Raw genomic sequence first — 13,736 nt, forward strand, 5'->3', positions numbered from 1 at the left:
ACTAACTAGCACCCATCGGAATTCCCTTCAATTACTCAGCTGTTGCATTTGACGTCAACACCAACCACCGACTGGACTGTATCTCAGAAATCTAGGAAGGCGCGCAAGTCAGATTTTTAATCACAATTTATGCCTGAAAAAAATGACCAACTTATTTACGCCAATTCACTTCGGTTCATTAATTCCGACCCCAACCCATTAGTAACACCCTTAAATTATACGTTTTCTTTTTCTCTTCAGCTCTCTGTTAAGCTCAAAACATATTTTATCTTTTTTCGGTTCTTCAAACAAAATCCGACGCAAACTCGGTAAGCTTATGTTTTTTAGTTCGAGGCTTCATCGGTCATCGACTTAAATTTGAAACGGTGATATTTTTCTGGAGAGCCTTCAGCTGTTGCTTCAAAGAAGCCAGTGATTTTATGACGTTCCCTCCCCCCTTTTATTAGTTACGTTCGGTCCCCCAAGAGCGTTGTCTAAGCACGAGTTTCAAAACGTGAAAAAGGCATCGTGTGATGATGATGATGATGTAACCAATCGTAACAAGCAGGGATTGGTCCGCACAAAGCGATATCACTGCTGCATTCATGATCGGGAACAGATATTCGGACTTTCAACTTTTGCTATAATTTTTTGATCTATCGCATGTGGGGGACTCCTTTTGAAGCTCGTGAAATAAAGTTTTCCCAGTCCTCTGTGAAAGATTGAAAATTTTATCCCCCCCCCAACTTAACACAGGGACGGCCGCCATTTTTAATTTCAAATGTCAGAATAAAATGGGGTAATTTGTTTCTGTAGCACCAAATTTTGCACAGTGACCCTTTAATGTTTATTCTTGATTTCGAAAGGGAATAAATTGCTTATAACTTTATCCTAACGGAAAGTTTAAGCAAAAGTTCACGACTTTCCCCTTGGGAGTGCATACTATACAACTAGTACATCATGAACTTGAGAGTTGCTTATAATACTGACATCGCGTGACTGATTGAAGTAGACCTGGGGATTAGTATGATTAGATGTTCCCAAACTGTGTTGAGGGGAAGGGTAGATAAAACCGCAGGTTTTTTTTGAGGGGGAGACAAATATAACAAGTGCGTGAGAATGGTCGAATTCGGCGTCGATCTCTTGGGAGGGCCACATGTGTTCGTGTTGAGTTGACAATGTCACTGTAGAATGGGAAATCATGCACTAGTTTGCCCCTTTCAGTGTCACCGTATAAAACATAACCAAAGCACCGAGGGGAGGGGATCAGTGGATTTCGTTTATTCATTCCTATCAACTCTCTTTCCAAATCCCAAGGATGTCGAAAGTTTGTGTACGGTGGCCGCGCTCAACCGTTTGAAAGCATGCATAAAACATAAGTATACATCGGATGATGTTTCGTCTTGTTTTGTTTTATTTTTTTCATAACGCCGAGAATTTTTGTGAGAATAACGGATCCGGAAATACATTAACATCACAATCAGCTTTACGTTTCTCATCTAAATTGTATTTAAGAAGCATCGAGAAACAGTGACCTTGACCATGGAGCTACTTTGGTAGCTCCATGCCTTGACCATAACCGGAGCGAACGGTACAAGTGGGAGAAGATTAAGCGTTTTGCACCAAGGAGAAAGGACACATGATATGGCAGTGTTAGACAGATTTATCCAGGATGAAATGACTCATCTATCCCGGCCCTTAAATAGCAAACATGAGTAAATAATATGGATCAGGTCGAAAGGACGTGTCTCTTTGTGCAATCATCTTCCGGTACCTTCATGGTGCAGTATAGTAGTCGACATGTAGTAGTTGTATATAGTTTGACATTTTCGCTCATAGTTATCATACCACATACCCCATTACATCAGTATACCCGAAAACGGGCAAACGTGCCAAACAATGAAACGTAAAGGAAGCACGTGTACGCAGGTTTGTGCCATATAGCACAACAAGATGGAAACATTCAAGCTGAAGCTGTCTATTGTGACCTGCCTGTATAGAGTGTTGGAGGGAACTCATGAAGCAATTCATATTCTGCCACCCCCCCCCCCCCCACCCCGCCAGTAAGCAACAAGATGGAAGCACTCAACACAAGCTGGGGTTGTCTATTATAACCTGCCTGTAGAGTGTTGGAGGGAACTTTATAAATAGCAAACACTCATGAAGTAATTCATATGCTGTAACCTCCCTCCCCTGCCAGTGAACAATTGCTAATTGGTATGACCCTTACTTCTGGATCAGGACCTCTATTAGTATAGTAGCATGACCAGTAGATCTCTTTTTCCCTCTTATCTTTGTCGTAAACAAAGTTGCGGTCGTCAAATCAGACTTGTCCAATGTCCAAGAGAGATATCCAGATAATCACTAGATCGCTCACAGTATACGCAAAATGTGATGCAATGTCCATGAGGGTGATATTGCTGTTGCAACGTGATAGAGAGATTGCAGGTAACACAGTTGATTGCACCTTTGCATGTGTTTGTTCAAATCGATTCAGCAAGGTGTCGACACACACAAGCCACATGTACAAGAATGCAATTTTCAACTCCTATCTTTTAATGTTTTAAAAAATCTCTGTCTAACCTTTGTCACTCATTTTAATAAATGCACGGTATCTGTGTTGTAGGTGTGAGTCCCAGCTTCTTTTGGTGTGATTAATATGCGCCCATAGTTCTTGATGGATTTTCCGGGTATTTTTCCAGAAGTGAGGGGAAAAGTTTTGTCGAGTTTGGCGTTTTTACGGCGGAAAGTTTGATAACCTCAAAGGGCGGTTATGTACGAGTAATACTCAAGATTTTCATCCCCTCCATAATACCTCCCCTTTCTTCATAATAATCATAAGTTATTGCAAAATAAGAAACGGTACTAGCCGATATATTGACTAATAGAGCCACATCTCAGCCGGCGGGAACCAGCGAAGTTTGCACTTACCAGATCCGTATCCGCCCAAAGTTGGCCGGAAGCCAAGGACATAGTTTTGTCATCAGATTTCAGAAAATTTATGGAGTGTGCGACATATAGTGGTGCTACTGTTGCGTTTCTGTTTTGGTTTTGTTTTCGTTTACTGAAGACCCGCTCTTGGTGTCAAGTTTTAATAGTTCGTGCCAGCGCCACGCATGACTCCCAATAAGTTGGAGAAAATCCACGGCTATTGTTACATTGAGTGATCTCTGTTGTGATTAGGGAAGTTGTTGTTGTGTATACGTTTGGTAAAATGGAGCGGAAAGTGCATTGAAGGGTAAACACGACCATGACTCTTGCCTGAATGTCAACAAAGTCACATGGGCGATGACGTCATTCTATGTTTGGTACCAACGTTTGATTTGAGTCTACTGCATGCGCTGTGCAGATACCACAAGAATATCATGGCAAGTTTGCTAAATGAGATACAGATCTTCTATATCCATGACATCTTTGTTGCTCTCTCCTCGAACTATCTAAACTTTTATAAAAACAACTGCATGCGTATATCATGTCTATAGTATATGGGAGCATGATTTCATAGCCTTTGACAACAAATCTACAAATATTTTCTGACAAGACTCTCCCTCTGAAAAGTAATTTCAATCAAATGACGTCTTCTATCAGGTACCTCTCAATTAAGTGCCATACAAACAGTTAGAGACATTTTTGTGCCCTCAGTAGTGAGACTTCTTCACCATTTTGCAACCAGATCCGTTGTTGAGACAGCTGCTTTATTGGTTACCGTATCGCTTTTACCTGTAGTGTCGTTCTTCCAAGTGTTGTGTTTGTTGTTTGGCAATTTTGCTTTTAATCGACGTGATCAATCGGTGTTGTGTTTTAGTTATCACTGTGTACACAAATGCGCATGCCCTCTTTTATGTGGGATTAACAAAAGATAGTAATAAATAAATATATTTCAAATAACACACGTACGGTAGCGATTATTTGTGTACAATTAGCTGAAATAACTATAGCACGGCCAACCAAGGCTACAATTATTGCAGATGGTGTACAATATACGCCCACGAACCTCTTGAACCGATCTGAAGAATTACATCGTTCACTTACTGTACGTTGACACTTTTTACCTAAAGTGTGCTGTTTTAGGAGATATCTTTCATAGAAGATGTGACAGTAACAAGTTACTATTTCATTCATTGGCACACTCGAAACGAAAGCTAGGCAATCGCTGGATATTTGAAGGATACCAGGTGTGGCGATTCCTTCGAGAGCGACTCTTGTTTGTTTCTACGTCAACGGGGGTCGATTTAAGTTTAACATTTGCTCGGACAGTGAACTCAACAGGGATCGACCAACAAACAATAGCGGTATAGTTACGGAATCAAACACATATTCAACACAGAAAAAATACATTTAGAAATATTGCAATCTTGCTGCTTTTTGCAATAAAATATTGCATAAATTTGAGAAAGGGGAAAAGTGTTGACTTTGTTTTGAAAAGCATGCACTCTTTGTAAGCTCCGGGAAATATATCAACCTTGGAACACGAAGGACAAGTTTCCATACACTGACCACCCTCGAGATACCTATCCATCCCTGAAAGTTGCCTCGCGTCGTTGAGCGCGCGTGTGAACGAACGAGTGTCATAATTCATATATTTCAACACGTCGAAAAAGATGAATTATTAACATATTAAAACTGCTGTGGTGACTCATATTGTTTTGGTGTCGTACAAAGGAATGCATAATGCATTATCATAGAAGTAGCCAAGTTACTTGTTCGTGTCTCGGATCACCCCCCCCCCCCCCGGTCATGGGTAATTCCTAATGCCCGTTGCTTTTTTTCCAAATATCTACATTCGGTAAAGTTTTAACAAGTGTGGTTATTCATGTATAGGTCATAGGTTTTGGCCTACTGAGGCATGTACACCTCTAGGCCAATACTTCACATAAACACACTCATATAAGGCTGAAGCCGTATATTGTTATTACGTCAGACTCGCAAACAGTATCTGTACCATATGATTTGCATTTCAACAAGATGACCTGATGTTGTATCACATCATTCACACAATCGACATTTCAGGCAGTGTCTTTATGAAAATATTCATGGCATTCTGTCTTTGATTTCAAAACGTCCCACGGTGACTCCCCGAAGTGAATAATTTCCACAAATATTGTTGCACTGTTGACGGAAAAGACACCATTGCAGAGAAAACATTTCTTTACCTCTCATAAAAGACATCATTGGTCTACATTACTAAAGATAGAAAAACAATAGACCTACATAGCTTCAGACTTTAATTCACAAAGATCAACTTTTCATTTAAAGCAAAACATTACAGAACATAAGCAATCGCAACTGTGATGAAAATACCCCGTGATGTAAGAAGCAGCGTGTATTCCGCAATAATTTAAAATGGAGATTTGCGGATTTTCAAGCTAACACTCGGTACATACAGTGTATCAAGCTTTGTTGTCACCTCAAGGATCGACACTAGCCTGACCTGACCTGAACTCTACTATTCTAGTGAGTTACTAACACACAGGATATCCATATATAGATACATAAAAGAAGGAAAGCATTTATCCATCCGGATCTTAATTTACATTGACCGTACTATGTGCTTGTAACGCGATAAAGCAGTTATACATATTTCATTTGTGAGATACTGAAGTTGTTCTACAAATAAATGGAAAATAATTAAAATACGTATGTAGCATTGTTGTGAATGTTAGGCGTTCTCCTTAGGGTAGAACACGCCTCGAAAGTGAAAGACATAAACTTTTGCTTAAAACTTTTCTTAAGGAATCTTTCAACCATTCTCTTTCAAAATATTGAATAAAGATCGGGGGTCACCGTGCAAACTTTGGTACTTGAGAAACAAATAACCCAAGATTTACCGATATTTAAAATTCAAAATGGCTGCCATCCCTGTGTTAACTGTATGGAGCAAAATAAAATTATCGAATTTCGAAAACACTAAGCCGGTGAAAAGATTTCCTACACCAAGAGCTTTAAAATGAACCCCCACGAGTGGTAGACCAGAAAAGAATTGTAAAAGTTTGAAAGTCCCAGTATCTGTCCCCGAAGCGCGTTCTATAAAAGCAAAGTAGACAGGCTACCTTCGGCCGGTAGCGGTAACTGGAGCTGTATTGAATCTTGAGTTTGCCGTACTTTTCACACGCACGCAAACCGGCCAAACGCCCCCGCACTTTTGCTAACTTGGTGAGTTGCCAGAAGCAACAAAGTACAGAGTTGTAAATAAATAAATAAATTAAGCCATTCAATCTAATCACATAACGGTTGTACTGAAGTGTGTTGTTATTTTGCCAACTGAGCATCGCCAATAATGTGCGCACTTACACGTAACAGAACTCACATATGCTCCAAAGGCCCTTCCCTTCAGCTTTCATTTTTATCTCACTAGTTTCATTATTTTCCCCGGCTTTGATCTAAAATCACTTGAATTGCATGTAATTACTGAAAAATGTTAATACAAGTATTGATACGACTAGAACAGGATGCATACAAGTTTTGAACAAAATAACCGGTGCTCCATTAATATGCTTGTCTATATGAATAACATAATTATCGATATAGTGTATGTACCCATCTAAATTCTCACGAATATAGCATTATCGATTCGCACCAATAAGTAACACCTATAGGCCTACGTATTTGCTAACTTTTGCTACTGGTTGATTTTGGGACATGGTTCGTGCTGACAAGGGGCGCAAGTTTTGTTTCATATTGTCCGTTCAATCCCTATTGAAAGAGTCCAAAACTGATAGATCTTGTCCAACATGGGGTTGGACGAAAGTTGCATTTCAAATATGCCATTAAAAGGTGCTCTTATTAAGATGCAACGACGAATGCTAATTAATATGACGGACGATACCGTTACATTCTGTTTATCATTCATCGCCTGTTCAGTTGCTAACGAGGGAACTAACGGCATGATCGCAGTTTGGAACCACACCCTCTAGAAGGTACAGTAATTTGGATGTTTTCAGTGTATTCAGTAACTTTTCGATGTTTTTCTGTCTACACACATGCCCCCGCCTTCTCTCTCTCTCTCTCTCCTCTCTCTCTCTCTCTCTCTCTCTCTCTCCTCTCTCTCTCTCTCTCTCTCTCTCTCTCTCTCTCTCTCTCTCTCTCTCTCTCTCTCTCTCTCTCTCTCCTTTTCATATCAAAGGAAAAGAGGGCCCCGGGCCCTCTGCAATTATAATCTTTCAAACCACAAGGCAAAAGGGGCTTAATGGTGTCGTTCGGCTCACGGCTTCTATACTATTCGCTACTGCAGAAGGGTTGGACGAATTTTGTCACGGATTGCCCACTGATAGCCTATGAGCCTTTGATATAAACGATTTACCGTGACGATATCATTCTACCCTTGACCTACTGCCTTTTTCAATTTTCTTGATTTAAAAATAAAACCAAGATATACGGCGTTTAGTAATTTACAAAAGATATGCTATACTGTCAATCAAAAATGACATCTGGAATTTGAAAAATTCCACTAGGGCAGATTGCTGCAGAATGACGTCACAAATACCAGATGTTCTTACTTGATGTGAAACATTAAAACATTGTACCCATGCATCCGATGCACTTCGTATAAATTTGTTCCAAGAACACTTTCCTAATATCCATCTAATGTCTATCTATCTATCTATCTATCTATCTATCTATCTATCTATCTATCTATCTATCTATCTATCTATCTATCTATCTATCTATCTATCTATCTATCTATCTATCTATCTATCTATCTATCTATCTATCTGTCTATCTATCCTCATCCATCTATCTATCTGGTATATGTTCTGTTCTGTCTGTCTGTCATCTATCGACTATCCGCCCCCATCCATCCATCCATCCATCTATCTGGTATATGTTTGTCTGTCTGTCTGTCTATCTATCGATCTATCCGCCCATCCATCCATCCATCCATCTATCTAGTATACGTCTGTCTGTCTATCTATCTATCTATCGATCTATCCGCCCATCCATCCATCCATCCATCCATCCATCCATCCATCCATCCATCCATCCATCCATCTATCTATCTATCTATCTATCTATCTATCTATCTATCTATCTATCTATCTATCTATCTATCTATCTATCTATCTATCTGCCCACCCACCCATCCATCCATCCGTCCATCCAGCCATCCATCCGTCCATCCATCCATCCATCCATCTATCTATCAATCTATCTGTCTCTCTACTCTTCTTTCTTTCTGTCTGGCCACTTACCCACTTGCTTACCTACATATTTCCTCATTTAATTAATTAATAGACTGATTGATTAATTGATTGATTGATTGATTGATTGATTGATTGATTGATTGATTGATTGATTGATTGATTGATTGATTTATCGATTATAATTTGTGTTTACTGTTGGTCGGTTATCGGTTTCCGAAACAACTTCCGACAGTTAGAACTTTAATTTATTAAGAGCTCCTTTGGTACGTTCTCCCCGCTGTTTCCAACCAACATGGCATCACCAGACTTATTCTTAGTACAAGATGCAAGGTGAACTAGCATTCAAAGCGAACTGTATTAACGAACACTGTTTCGGTATTAGGGAGTCGTCATTATTTACAGCCGGGGGGGGCGTTTGGAGGAATCTGAGGGGGTTACTCAAAAAATTGAAAGCTACAGGAGTTGTTGCTCAAAATGTGGAGAGGAAGAAGAGGAGTGCTCAAGTTTTTGGTAATATACTTAAGCATTTAGTGCAGCTATGAAATGAAACAAAAATGGTAGAAAAGAATGAAAAACACGATAGATTATAAAATGGCACAATTTTATAAAAACATAGAATAATTTGTTATGTATTCATACCAAGTATTTTGACTATTATTACTGAATGAGTCATTTTTCAGTATTTCCTGATAAAAAAATTGGTAAATTTGCCTGATCAAGCATGAAAAATATCTACTTTCCATTTCAACAGGTATTGATTATTTTGGAGCCGTAGAATGTGTAAAGACAGCTAATTCTACAAAGTATACAAAACACTGGACTGCCACAATAAAACCTGCCACAACAAAAACCTTTTTGATTGCAAGGAATTTGTCATGGTCCAAAAAAACCTGAACGACAGAGATTCCTTGTATCTTTCAACCAAATGTAAATTTAATCTCTACTTAAATCTTTTGTTTTCTTTGTCTTGTTTATTTTCTCTGTCCTCTTCATGTAAGTTTTGGCAATCTCTTGATAAACGCAATGATACAGAACAAAGTTTTGATTCCCTCTATGAATAAGATGCAAAAAATTCATACAAATAATTTTCTGATTATATTTTAATCTTATAAATGTTAACCCTTTGAGTGCCGTAATTTTTTCCAACCAAAATTTTAGTACAACATTTTACCAGTTTCTACGAATTTTTCTGTAATTTTTTGGATAATTTTGGATCAAATAGACATCATACCTCTTTTGCTAAAGTTTTTTATCAAAATTTTGGCGAAAATCTGCAAAAATTACCAGAGTATATTTAGCAATAAAGGTGACAAAAATTGACTTTGGCGCTCAAAGTATTATAACAAATATAAAGAGATAATGGAGGAATGCTCTCAGGATATTCATATTATCCTTCATGTTCTTTGATCTGCAATCTCTTGCAAACTGAGAAATGGTTTTACCAGATACAAAATGTATATTGTCATTGTTTGTAATAAAAATCAAGGTGTTCAATGTCATTTTCAAACACTTTTACCGAGGGCAAAATAAATTGAAACACCTCTCAGATTGCTGCATTGCACACATCGATTTCTCAACATTTTCAATGCGAGAGGGGTGACACCCCTCTGACATTCTCCCCTCAGCCTCTCGCGTGTTCTCCCCTTTTACTGTCTAGTTTTACCCTGTCAGATATCCTGATGAGAACCCATTCACGATACCCATCCAAATCTAACAACACTATTTGGTTGGATATTGGTTATAACGTGAGCTTTTGTATATATATCTTGGTGTGACTTTGAATTTCATCTTGTTGGTTTTACCTTGTTCAACTGTCATGAGATAACTGATGATAATCTAGCAGTGTAAACCAGGATTTGGAAGGTCTTCGCTGTTGCTGTATTTTTGTAAAATTTACAAATACATGTATTGCTATTTAACTTTTCTAATGAGGGTCAGTCAAAATTTCTATGCTAGAGGGGGGATTACTCCAATTCATCATGGTTTGCAGGGCGTTACTGGAATTTCGGAGTTTCCAATAAAATTCCTCCGATCCCCAGGCCTAAATAATAACGCTTCCCTTCAATGAATCCCTATCAATGCGGAATATCCATGCTCGCATCCAGCATTGTATACTGCAGACACACGGTGAAGTTACAGAGTGACCATTCATCCAGAATTAAATTCATATACAACGGCGTATGTTGGATAAGCATGCAGTTCGCATTTCTCACAAACTAAAGGGTATAGTGAAAAAGCAGAACTGTATGGTGTTCGATAAGGCCAAGAAAAAAATAAAAAGTTTGCTTCTGCTCATGAGGAAATAAAATGAAAAAAAAATAAACGCAAAAATACGCGACGATAATGCATAACACACTGTGCTGTATCATAACAGAACTTTAAGCAAAATAACTGATACTAGCATTCCATTCAGAACTGTACACATATGTCACTGTTATATTAAGCTGTCAAAACTCTTGCATTGCTGCACGAAAAGTCAAACCACATGCAGAGCTGTTGCTATACAAAAATACTAAAGCAACACTGCTGTGCATTTATCTCTGCGTTCACTCCTGTTGTGTTCATGTTTTGGTGCGTTCTTGTTGGCTGAAGAATAAGAAAAATTGAGAGAAAAAAAGCGTCACCGCATCATTTTTGCAATATGTCTAGGATGAGAAACAAACTTTTTATTTTTCTTGGCCTAAACCATGTATGTACCAATAATGAACACTATTTGCACTTTTAGAACGGAACAGCTGGTTGTATACTTGTTTCGTGTGGCTACAATACTGAGACGCCTATCTTGCAGCGCGCCAAAACACTTCGAATCCCTGGTGTAAGAAATGCAAGGTCCTTTCCACCACAGTACAAATATCAGGTATTTTTCTATGAAGGATTTCTGCACTGTGGGGACTGTAGCAATCGATTTCATCCAGTTCTGATATTCAATGAATTGTTCGGAAAACCGTTCTGCATTGCGTGAGGATAAATCCAATGTAATTGATTGATTGAAACATATAGGCCTACCATAGTACACTCTGACCACTATTTTAGATGACAGTCTACCAGTGCATTAAATAATACAATACATACACCACTTGTGTTGACGTGTCCAATGACAAGCGTTTGCGCATGCCTAGGTAATATAAGTGGGAAATCGTGGCCAGTGAAAGTTGTGACCAGAACAAACAAATAAATAATAACAAATTACAGCTACAGTACAAACCACCCAAGTATGTATGTACATATATATATATATATATATATATATATATATATATATATATATATATATATATATATATATATATATATATATTGTTTTTATATATATAAGCATAACACGAGCGCTATGATTTATCCGTAAGACTCAGGGATATACCTTTGGTCAGCATTAGGACATGATATTTTGTTTACGTCCCAGATTGACATGATGTTATGGCGGAAGGGGGTTGGGGTTGACAGAGCATGCGTTCCCCTCTATATTTCAACACCTTCTTGCCACTTCCAGTCATCCAAATATATTTGCTTGCAAAGGTAACAGGGCTCCAAAATATTTTCAAACGATGTTTGCTGCTGATCTATCTCTCTTGCATGACTCCTATTTCTACCACGCTTACTTTAAATGTCGCCTGCGCATCGCGATAATAGTGTCATTATTAAAAGCCCGAAATACCGCACCTATATGTCGCGGCACTTCGTCATTTTAATTTAGGATTAATTTACTTTAATTGAGGATTTGTGTCCGGATCTTTTTTTTTCACAAAACTGTCGGCGAATCAACTATCACTGAAAGTGCCAACGAGTCTGACCCCATTTGTTTGCAAACAGCATTGCCTCGAGGTTAGTGCCCAGTGATGACGCATCCTGCCGGCAAGAATTTGCATGAAAATGAAAATGAATTCTATGACACGAAATATCAAATAGTAGCAGGTATCGTGATCCGCATTTTATTGCAGCTATCATAATATGCCTTTTCTGATATCACGTCATTCCCAACTCTAAGTTTTCCAATACCCTTCCGATGCAGGGCTTTTCGCTTTTCTGTATTAAAATATTCTCTTCATGTCTCTAAATTTCGTGTAGGGTCGGCCTGACTTGTAATGTCGCCCAACTGATCCCGGGTAGATATCAGATGCCAACTTCAGCTTTTCGCTTTGTCATGTTGAAAAAAAAACTTCGCCGTTTTGAAGAATTACGTGCAGGATTGCAGTTCATCGAGCATCGACTCTCCTGTCATAGAAATTCGTTCTAAATTGAATCTATTCTGCATCAGTAATCTCCTCACACCCTGGTCGGTGCAGACGACTCATTTTCATGTGTATGACCTTCGCGATGCTTGAATGACATTGGCAACGTGCCAAGAACGGAACAGGACGTGCTTTGGCGCGGAAAAAGATGGTTAAAAAAATGCTGATGTGCAGCCTTTGATAGAAGCATCCGCAAACACGATAACTATCTAACACGGCAGGGTGTGATTGACGTCTCGTCAGATTTGTTTGTAATAATAAAGAAAAGCGGGCGGATTTTGTTGTTATTAAACACACGACTTATAAATAGAAATATGGGTGTGTGATTATAACACACACGACCTATTTTAAGGAAAGGCGAAAGTGAGGATGTACGGAGATCGCCCAACTGATGTTGGTGCGTCGGTCAGGCCTGCATGTCGGACGTGTACGTAACTTTGTATATTCATGCAAGCAGTCGGCGAGTTTCAACACTTTCGGTATATTGTCTTACTGGGGTTACATGTAGATCCAGAATGAGGCAGATCGCTCTCTAATGGCTAGCTCTGAATATAAGCTTATTTGAGAACAATACCCTCTGCCAGAGAACTGTGCAATACACTAGTCTTGTAACCGAACAAGACGCTAGAAACCCATATGTGACTGGCAAATACAGGCCGATTTAAGCCAGTATTTATAGGTACCCTGCCATCAACATTAATTATGAAATGTAAAAAATATTGATTTAAAAATGCAAGACCATACGGTAGTTTAAAGATCTTGTTTCTTGAGTATGATCACATGAATGTCAAATATGGTGGGCCAGTACGCGGAACGGGAAGCGTTACGCTCTTGCTTCGAAGCTTTCTTTAAGGTAGTATACTCCTCGAAAATGGAAGACTCAAGCTTTTGCTCAAACTTTCTTCAATGAAACTTTCAACCATACTCTCAACAAATCAAAAATGAAAATCAGGGGTCACGGTGAAAAGTTTGGTACTAGAGACACAAATTACCGGACGTTTACCAATATTTGAATTTCAAAATGTCCGCCATCCCTGTGTTAACTCTATGTGGGAAAATAAAATTTACGATTTTCAAAAAAACTAAGACCGTAAAAACTTTTCTAAATCCAAAAGCTTTAAAATGGGCCCTGCATGTGGTAGAGCAGAAAAGAATTGTAAGAATTTGAGAGTCAAAATTTCTGTCTCCGAGGCGGGGAATCTAAAATGATATTAAAACGTTTGAATTTACATGCCACTTTGGGCACTTATGACAGTTTTATTCACTCTTTCAGTCACTAATTGGTCTGATTCAAAGAAAACTCTTGGAAAACTGAGGATATTTTGACATTGGTTTATATCACATTCGCAGCTATTGGGGCTTTAAATTTTGCTCGTAGTATGCTCAA

This window comes from Ptychodera flava, chromosome 15 (assembly GCF_041260155.1).
Source record: "Ptychodera flava strain L36383 chromosome 15, AS_Pfla_20210202, whole genome shotgun sequence".
Taxonomy (NCBI): domain Eukaryota; kingdom Metazoa; phylum Hemichordata; class Enteropneusta; family Ptychoderidae; genus Ptychodera; species Ptychodera flava.